This window comes from Symphalangus syndactylus, chromosome 7 (assembly GCF_028878055.3).
Source record: "Symphalangus syndactylus isolate Jambi chromosome 7, NHGRI_mSymSyn1-v2.1_pri, whole genome shotgun sequence".
Classification (NCBI taxonomy): Eukaryota; Metazoa; Chordata; class Mammalia; order Primates; family Hylobatidae; genus Symphalangus; species Symphalangus syndactylus.
In genome coordinates this window covers 51544512-51554988 of record NC_072429.2, presented here as the reverse complement: position 1 = coordinate 51554988, position 10477 = coordinate 51544512, and positions in this window count along the sequence as shown.

The window sequence follows — 10477 nt, the reverse complement described above, 5'->3', positions numbered from 1 at the left end:
GCCTGTCCCTCACTGCTCCTTTAAATGAGAGGGATGGTAAGAAAGAACCCAGCGTGTTCTTTCCATCCTAAGGCAATGTCTGGTTTTGATGTTACGGGCACTGCTCAGCAGTTAACAGCAGGGTCACTTCTGTCAGGGCCTGGACTGGCCTGACCTGTCCTCCCTGGGCTCAACCTCCTCCTGCTGATGCTGACTCCTTGGTCCCCACCATAAGCCCCAGGGGGTCCAGTGGCTATTGCCAGCCTGCTAGTCTCTCACCCTTGATGGGAGGAAGATGCAACCTTCCTGCTCTGTGCCCACCTCTTGTTCAGCCTCGCTGGAGACTGCCCCCATGACTCATGTCACAGCCACTTGCAGAAGGACGCCAAGGCTCGCTGCAGCAGGCTGTCCGGGAATGACCAAGCCTGGAGTCTTCTCGAGCCAGAGGCAACAGGGTTTCCAGGACATTTAGGGTAATAAAATCGCCTCTGTTAGGACCCAGTCCAGTCAAATATTTCTGTTCTTACTTGAGCACTCACTGTGGCTGTTCCCCCACCCCACCCGGCACTCAGGTTGTCTTTTGAGCTGGCAGATGGGCAGTGGGTAGGAAAAGCAGCACCAGCCAGAGCCCGACTTTAAAAGGAATCATGTGACACGTTGTCTCCTTGAAATTGGCAGAGACCGAAGGACAAGCAAGGAAAAAACACAGGCAGAAAGATGACTCTCCTAAGGACTAGAATTTGCATTGAGTTTTGCAAACCACTGAGAGCTTTGTGGTTGAATCCATCACCACAATGCACAGCAAGAAGGCTCTCGTTCTGCAGACCAGGCCACATGCCTAGAAATTTATTTAAATTTTTTGTTACTTTGGACCTGGGACAAGATTCATACCTTTTAATACCCTTGGTCGGGAGGGAGCAGGGAGGGTGAGAAATGGCAGCAGAAGGAGCCTGACATGCAGCAGGTCATCAGTTGGGTAGCTGAGCTGCACCAGCCACGTCCCTATGTCCTCGTCGGGAAGCCAAGCCAAGAGGATCCCACTGCCCCCATTACGGGCCTTTCCCACACCCCTCAGACTTCTCAGGACCTGGGCAGTTCTGGAGAGCCAAGCACCATCTCCCCAGGCCTGGGCTGGCCCCTTGGAGCACAGTTGCCATAAGGCTCATCTGCCTTCCCCGGAAAGTTGCCCAGAGAAGCCCAAGGTGGGATAGGAGGGGCCTCACTTTTCCAGGAAGGACCAGGATCTGGACCCTGCCGGGCCCCAATTAGGCAGGAGTACCCAGAGTTCTGAGCAAATGCTGACCAATGCTTTGAACTGGATCCACAGAGAAGCACACTGAGTTTTCTATTCAACTGCCTGAGCCCGGGGCATTCTTCAGAGAGAGGACCCACTTCATCTTTAACCAGACTCCACCAAGCTCAGGATTCACCTCAGCCAGGCAATTGAATGATTGGCACAGGGTCTGGGGACATCAGGAGTTAATCAGCAGCCCCCAGTGGACAAGACACAGCTATTTCTAAAATCACAAATGCCCCAGTGACTGCTCCAAGTGTGACCACACTTCCCAGGTGACAACATTCAGATAAAGGCAAGCAGGAAAGCAAACAGTGGGAATGGTTTTATTGCCTCGCCAGGATTAGTTTGGCCACAGCAAACCCTGCTGAGGGTAGGCTTGCTCTCAGTTTCTCAGTGTCTTCACCCACACCCCACAGTCCCCCATCTTCCCTGTTCAAAACACACACACACACCCCTTTTCTTTCTGTTCCTTTTCCTGGTTTCCCCCACATTCTGCTCCTTGACCTCTGGCAGGGCCTGAGCCCTCACCATGTCCTCTGCCTGCCAGGGCTCCCACCTCCTCCTTCCCACTCGGGGCCTCCATCCTGGGTGCCCCAGGCTCTGAACTTTCTTCCAACTGCCAGAAACACTCACTGGCTCTGAGAGGTTCAGATGCTGTTGAACCTCACGGAAACCCAGTTTCCTCAGTAGTTGAAAAGAATGATTTTTTTTTTTTTTGAGACAGTGTCTCACTCTGTCACCCATGCTGGAGTGCAGTGGCATTATCTCAGCTCACTGCAAACTCCACCTCCCAGGTTCAAGCGATTCTCCTGCTCCAGCCTCCCGAGTAGCTGGAATTATAGGTGCCCACCACCATGCCCAGTTAATTTTTATATGTTTAGTAGAGACGGGGTTTTGCCATGTTGGCCAGGCTGGTCTTGAACTCCTGGCTTCAAGTGATCCGTCCGCCTTGGCCTCCCAAAGTGCTGGGATTACAGGTGTGAGCCACCACACCCAGCCCTCAGGAGTTGAAAAGAAAATGTTGTATCTTTCTCCAAATGTCCTAGGAAAGATTAAATAAAATAATCAATGCTGACATGCAGCTGGTGCACACCAGGACGACTGCACATGTGTGAAAATGTCCGCATGCCTCAACACTGGCTGGTACCAGCCAATCCCAGAGCTCCCTGATGCATCCCCTGTCCCCTGTTGGCCTGATTACCCAGATCCTCCCCAGGACTCTCGCTGACCTCCCCAGGGATCAGCAGCTGTGGGTAATGCTTGGCACAATGTTGAGGGGGCGATGGGCAGCAGCAGGATGAGGGTGGTTTCAGGACCTGCCCAGCATGGTGGCTGGCATTTGTCCTCATTGGTCATTTGTCCATGCTCTTCGTGTTAAAAATTTGGACTGTCCTCTGGAAGCAATGCATTTGGGTGCACCTGTCTTGTAAGTTGAATTATAGACCACATAACTATCAGGCAGGCTAAGGTAGAGAGGGATCACCCCTTAAACTGTCATCAGTCATTTATACCTTAGAGTAAGTGAATGAAGGAATGGAGAGGAGGTTTTTGTAGGGACTGGCAGGTAAGGTGAAAGGAAGGAGGTGAAATACCAAGGGAAGGAAGGGTTAGGAGCCCAAATGGGGAAACAACTTCAGGCTATTTCTCCTCAGTGCCTAGAGCCCTACTTATCCTCCAAGCCCTACTTGTTCCCCACCAGCATTTTAAATTCCTTAGATTCAAGGTGCAATACTCCCTGGAAGCAGATGTCCTCCATGAAGAAGAAGGGAAATGGGCCCCACAGGTGGTGCTGCAGAGTCCCACTCGCCAGCCACAGACACCACGGACACCCAGGACAGCGTAGACGGGTGGGACATTGGACCCTGGATGGCGAAGGAGCTCCAGATTCAAGGCAGAATGCTTGGCCCCAAGACTCAGCCCCACACTTACTGGAGAGAGAGAGAGAGAGAGAGTGTGTGTGTGTGTGTGTGTCATTGGTCAAGCTGCCTGAGTTTCTTTGAGTCTCTATTTCCCCTCATCTGTGAAATGTGGATTAAATTACCTGCCCAGCCAACCTCACAGGCTGATGAAAGATCAGAAGAGAGCTGGTACATAAAAGGACTTTGTAATTGTGAATTGCACTTCTAACATATGGTGTTATGCTAATCCACTCCATTCAGAAAGAAGCAGAGCTGGGCGTGGGGAGAAGTGACTCAGGCAGCTCAAGACAGGAGTGAGGGCTGAAAAGCTAGGCGGGGACTGAAAATAGAACCGTTTTCAGAGCTCCCGTGCCAGGTTCCCGGGACCAGGCTCGCCAGCGGCTGGCAGGCAGGGGCTCCAGGCTGGCCAGGCCCCAGTTACCTGCTCCCCAGTGCTGCAGCCCGAGGTGGCCAGACGCCCCGCCTGGTCAGTGCAGTCCAGCGACCTCTGCTCACAAGCAAGAAGTGGAGGATGATGACCAGTTTTTTGAATTCAAATGACTCTCTCTCCTGGAGCCGCCTGCCTGCTGCCAAATGCGGCTTTTGGCTTCTTGCCTGCATTCCTACCAGCAAAATTAGCCCACGGATGAAACCTACAAAGCACATTGGCCCAGGAGACCACAGGCGCTGCCTGCATGCTCCAGCCCCACAAGGGAAGTATCCCCTGCCTATCCTGCCTCAGCTGAGCCCCAGCCCTCCTATTTTGAGGCAGGTAACAGGGCCGGTACCCACAGGACTAAGCACTACTGAGACATCAAGGTCCGGGGCAAGCTGGCCTGTGTGGGTGTAACTAGGCAGAGACTTGATGTTTCATAAACAAACATTCCTTCAAGGCATTTCTGCTGCTAGATCAGGCCAAGGAAAGCAAGGTAATAACTCAAGGAACAGTGACCTCACCAGGAAAGCAGGCTCCTCCATCTCACACACAAATCCCACATCCCCATATATCCCGGACTCAGTGTGTCATGAAAAATCCCCAAGAGGCACTCCCCTGTAAAGGGAGCAGGTAGCCAGTTGAGAAGCAGGCTGGGAGCAGGGAGGGAGCTTTTTTCCAGCTGCCTAAAGATACCACCATCCCAGGAGCAAGGAGTGGGCAGTGCAGAGGGTCTCTGCCCTCTGTGGGTCCTGCCCTGTTGCCACCACAGAAAGAAAGCAGAACAAAGCCAAAACTATTTGTTATTTTGGCTCTTTCGGGTCCTGGCCAGGCTCTGTGACAGCATGGTGCCTTGGCAGCCACTGGGAGCTAGAGCTGGAGCTCGGAGCTGGGAGCTAAGCGCTGGGCGGGCCCTGTTGCAAAACCACTCAGCCTGGTCCTGTTTCATTTCCCCCATCTGCTGCTTTGTTCTTCCTCAGGATGTGGTGAGAGGTGGAGACTGGGGAAGGAAGTAGGAAGAAGAGAGGCCTGGAAGTCCTCGCTGTTTATTCCCTGATCCTCCACCCTGAGAAGAGAGAGGGCAGAAAGCCACCCTGTCTCTGAAACTAGGTAAATGCACCCACCAGGTACCCACCTGTGTGCTGGAGGCTACTTGAAGCTATAGGTTAAACCCACACATCTTCCTGGGCCCTCCAGTTGGGCCACGGTGGACCTTATCACATTAAGACAAATACAACTGTATTAACAGAAGCTAACATTTATGCTTTACATGTGCCGGACACTGTGCCAAGTGCATCAAGTGCCTTAGCTCATGCAATCCTCCAAACAACGCCAAAGGATGGCTCTTTCATTTACCCTATTGGTTTACAGAGGCTTAGAGACTTCATGAGGTTGCTTAAGGTCACATAGCTATGGGTGGCAGCCCAGAGACGGACTCAGGAAGTTGGACTGCAGAGCCCACTGCAGGTAGATGTCCAATTTGTACACTGCCCGAAGGTGCCCTACTAGCAGCAAGTGCTGTGTGCATGGGCACTGCCCCCACTCAAAGACAGCACTGTCCACTTGCTTCGAGGGGTCAGCTTCCTAAGGTGGCAAAATTTACTTGAATATTTCAGTTAAAGGTTGAGTTCTGTTTGGCAGTGTTAGTACCAAAACACCAATAGCTATATGTAAATATATAACTATATGTAACTGTTATGTAGTTACATAGTTACATATAGTTATATACATATAGTTATATACACATACTCTATAACTAGTTATATACATATAGTTATATACACATACTCTATAACTAGTTATATACATATAGTTATATACACATACTCTATAACTAGTTATATACATATAGTTATATACACATACTCTATAACTAGTTATATACATATAGTTATATACACATACTCTATAACTAGTTATATACATATAGTTATATACACATACTCTATAACTAGTTATATACATATAGTTATATACACATACTCTATAACTATATGTAACTGTTACGTAGTCATATAATTACATATAGTTATTGGTGTTTTGGTACTAATTTAATATTCTGTTAAATCGAGTTAAATTGAGTTTAGCCTACGGCTGCCTCCTTACATCTTCCTAAAGGTTTCTCCCTACACAGTGAACCGTACCCTAAACTGGACATATAAACAGACTATAACCCGCTCTTGTTTCAGCCAAGCACAGACGGCCAACCGTTCATACTGTGTTCAAGTAATGCAAAGGCCCAGCTGTACCCTGTGTAGCTGTACCAGGCAAGAATCCAGCTGTGTCTGGTCCTCACTCCCATTTTCTGACATCACTTTCCTTTTTTCTCTCCATAAATGCCCTCCAACCACACGGCAATACCAATAGAGTCTCTCCAAACCTATTCTGGTGTGGAGGACTGCCCAATTCACAAACAGCTTTTTGCTCAATTAAACTCTGTTAAATTTAATTTGTCCAAAGTTTATGTGTTAACGCCTTCAATTTCAGCCCCTTTCTCAAAGGTCACCACTGCTATCAAAGTGGTATTTTTATAGAATACAAACACATATGTGATTGACTTTCAAATGGTTCAGATGGGAAAAAGTTATTTGAACTATACTTTCGATTTATCTGTAAGCTTAGGATTGCTTCAAAGTTAGCTTTTTTTTAAGTTAACAAGAAAACAAATCAGAAAAAAAAAAAAGTCTTCAAAGAAAAGTTGCTCCTAGGTTGACCCCCCCAGGGTATGTCTTCTCTGCTGTTACAGGCACTAAAGTAAAAACGTGTGGGACGTGTGCCCAAGCGAAGCTGCCTGGAAATGCTCCATTCCCTATTTATGCTCTGAGCTCCCTGGGAGAGGTGGGGTCCACCCCCAGGTATCCTTCCTCCCCCAGCCCTGCACCTTGAAGTTCCAACTCCAGATTCTCTACCTCCTAGACACTCACTGCCCTGCATCCACACACCATCCCCCAGGCAAAAAATGCCTGCCAGGGTCTTATCACATTTTATTGATTGCAATAGAAAACCACTCTAAAAAAGAACTGGTTCTGTACTCTGGGTTCCCTGTCCATAACGCAGGGGCTTTTCTGGCCCTGGTTAATAGTGATGGAGAAATGTGGCAGGGATAGAGGGGTGAGAACGTGCCAAGTCCAACAGCGGCATCCCCAACCCAAGAATGTCCAGGCTATCAGAGTGTGGTCCCTGCACAACTTGCACGTCATGAAGATTGGGCCTACCTGCTCTTGAATTGTTTTGGGTCTCTCTTGACTCAGGACAAAGGCCACAGATATTTTCCCCATTTTCAATGATCTGTTACTATTGCACAATTTTTCATTCTAAGGACCAAAAGAAGGGTGGAGACTTCAGTGTTCCTGAGCAGAACCACAGCTCATGTTCAGAAGGAGGAAATGCTGCCTGTGGCTTCAGGGAGGCAGGAGGACCAGGCAGGCCCTCAGCCAGCCCCTTACTCGGCAGGTGAGCTGCTTGCTAAGACAGTAGCTCACTTTCATCCCAGTGTCCAGGGCACCAGCACAACAGCGCGGAGCCATACAGGTCAGCGCCCTGGCCTCCCCAACATAAAATCTCCCAAGCCTGTGCAGTGGGAGGAGCAGGGCACAGGGAGAAAAAATAGGTAGGCTTTTTTTTTCTTTCTCCAGCCTGGGGGCATTTCTAGTCTCTTTCCTCTGCCTGAAAGTGCAGTCAATAAAACCATGAGCCTAATTCCCACTCAAGTGATTATTTCAGTGCTGGGAACCTCCAGAATGAGAGGTCCCCTTCACCACCATGAAACCTAGATTTATGACAAGGATTTAAGAAACACACCCTCCTCCACAATTTAATATTGTGTTTTGAAATGCAAACCCTGTGTTTCCTTTTTTTTTTTTTTTTTTTGAGATGGAGTCTTGCTCTGTCGCCCAGGCTGGAGTGCAGTGGCGCAATCTCGGCTGACTTCAACCTCCGCCTCCTGGGTTCAAGCGATTCTCCTGCCTCAGCCTCCAGAGTAGCTGGGATTACAGATGCCCACCACCATGCCTAACTAATTTCTGTATTTTTAGTAGAGACAGGGTTTCACCATGTTGCCCAGGCTGGTCTCGAACTCCTGACCTCAAGTGATCCACCCGCCTCGGCCTCCCAAACTGCTGGGATTATAGGCGTGAGCCACTGCACCCGGCCTAATTTTATTTATGTTCCAAGTTTTTCCCTACACGTTTCATGGATGTACATTTGCTCCCTTCCCAACAAAATGAAAGCGCTTCATGCACAGAGGTGAGGCCTTTCATTCATTTATTCAACTAGTATTTATTGAGAATTTACTATGTGCCAATGCTATTCTAAGTACATAAGTAAACAAAACAAAGATCTCTGACTTCTTGGAGCTTATATTTTAGTGGGTGGGGTAGGGGGCTGAGGTAGGGGTAAGGAGAGACAGATAATGACTAATAAACAAATAAATAAGTACATTGTTTATTGTCTAAGTGTATTCAACAGCTTCACATGGCTGGTAGCAATAGCATTGGACAGCACAGGTCTAATGTCTTCATTCCCTGGATTTCATTTAATTTAATTTGGAAAAAATGTCACAAGTAAATCAGGCTGACATATTTGTATTCATTTTCTCAAATGCAAAGCAACCATCTGAATCTACATTTTTCATACCACATTGCAGGCAGTAGGAGTAGGCTAGGATGGTTGATTTGTTTGCTTTTTATGTAACAAGAAAAGCAAATAACAGAATGACCACATTGGCAAATTCAGGTGCACAAGCAGATCTACCAGGTGTCTCAGGGCTTGCGCTCTTAGGGTCTAAAAGGGCTTTGCTATTTAAAAAACTGCAAGAAAACAAATTGTTCTGCAGACTCTGAAGGGCGATTACAAAGGAGAGGTTCCAAAGACATTTGGGAGATGACGTCACCGGAATGAATGGACTGCTTGCCACGGTTTTAAAGAGAACAGCCCTCATTAGACCCCACAGGTTTCATACAACCCCCCTACGAGTCTCTAATCAGAGACGGAGCAGGCTGTTTACAGTGTTTGTGGTGCAGTTATTTTGACAGGACAGCTATGTTGGCAGAGCCTCATGGAAACTGCTCCATGAAATGGAGCCTCCTTCTGTCTGGTATCATAGAACCCTGTAAGCATCCCTGATGCTTGCTCTGCCTCTGGCCACTATGGTTTATAGGGGATTTTTGCTCCTTCTATTGCTTTTGGTTCCAGATTAGTCATCTAATTTATTTATTCTTAATGAAATGTATAAATAACATGCAACATTTGTGTGAAAAAAAGGTAGGCTATCACTTTGATGTGTACTTAGAGAAACTCCCTAGATGGATATTTTCTTTCTTTCTTTTTGACAGAGTTTTGCTCTTGTCACCCAGACTGCAATGGCGCGATCTCGGCCCACTGCAACCTCCACAACCCAGGTTTAAGCAATTCTCCTGCCTCAGCCTCCCTGGGATTACAGGCATGTGCCACCATGTTTTTGTACTTTTAGTAGAGACGGGGTTTCACCATGTTGGCCAGGCTGGTCTCGAACTCCTGACCTCAGGTGATCCGCCCCCCTTGGCCTCCCAAATGCTGGGATTACAGGCCGGCCCAGATGGTTGTTTTCTAAACTGGCAGTATTCATTGCCTCTAGCGTGGGATCTTAGGGACTTGGGAACAGGTATAGTGAGAACAGTATTGCTCAAGATACACCCTTTTGAACTCTGAATATTTTTTGTATCAAATGCATCTGATTTTAATCTTGTTTTAAAATTTATTTGTAAGCAGTTTTAGATTTACAGAAAAAATGGGCAGAACACAGAGCTCTCACATACTCCCTCACCCCTCCACACCCTATTATTAATATCTTGCATATTAGTGTAGTACATGTGTTACAATTGATGAGCCAATATTGGTACATTAATAACTAAAGTCCTCTAGGCCAGGTGGCTCACCCCTGTAATCCCAACACTTTGGAAGGCCAAAGCAGGCAGAGGGATTTGAGGACAGCCTGGGCAACATGTACATTTACCAAAAAATACCAAAAAAATTAGCCAGGTGTGGTGGCGCAAGCCTGTAGCCCCAGCTACTGGGGAGGCTAAGGTAGGGGAGCCCAAGAGGTCAAGGCTGCAGTGAGCCATGATAGCACCGCTACACTCCATCCTGGGGAACAGAGCAAGGTCCTGTCTCAAAAAACAAACAAACAAACAAAGTCCATAATTTACATTATGTCACCTTTGATGTTGTACATTCTATGGGTTTCGACAAATGTGTAATGACATGTATCTGCCATTTCAGGATCAGACAGACTAGTTTCACCATCATAAATACCCTCTGTGCTCTCTCTGCCTGTTCATCTCTCCCTTCCTTTCTCTCTCCACTGGACCCCTGGCAACAACTGGTCTTTTTATCGTCTCCATAGTTTTGCCTTTGATTTTTGTTTTAACTTGTGCATCTTTACTTATTAAAAAAATTGTTTTAATGTTAAGAATATTTTTGAAAAGTCCATTCAAACTAGGTTAGCTTTTCAGAGGATGCCCCTCCTCCAAACCGTCATCATAAAGGAATGTAACCTATTAACTAATTGCCAATACAAAATATATTGAGAAAACTGTTAGAAATGTAATTGAGCATTCTCTGGGCAGCCTGTTGCTAAGGAAAAAGGATCACATTGTCTCCAGTATCCTCGCCTCCTACCCCCTGCCCCCTCTAGCGTCTGAAAAATAATTCCACTGACATATCCAAGAAACTTAGAAAAAACAGACAGATTTGCAAATCTGTCATAAAATATGGGTGTTGCAACTCAAAGAGCAAAATCAGAGGACGTGAGATGTAGAATTCTCAGGACTCAAGCAGATTCTCAGAAAAGAAGCAACCCTCACCAAGCATAATGATGCACTTCCTGAGGGC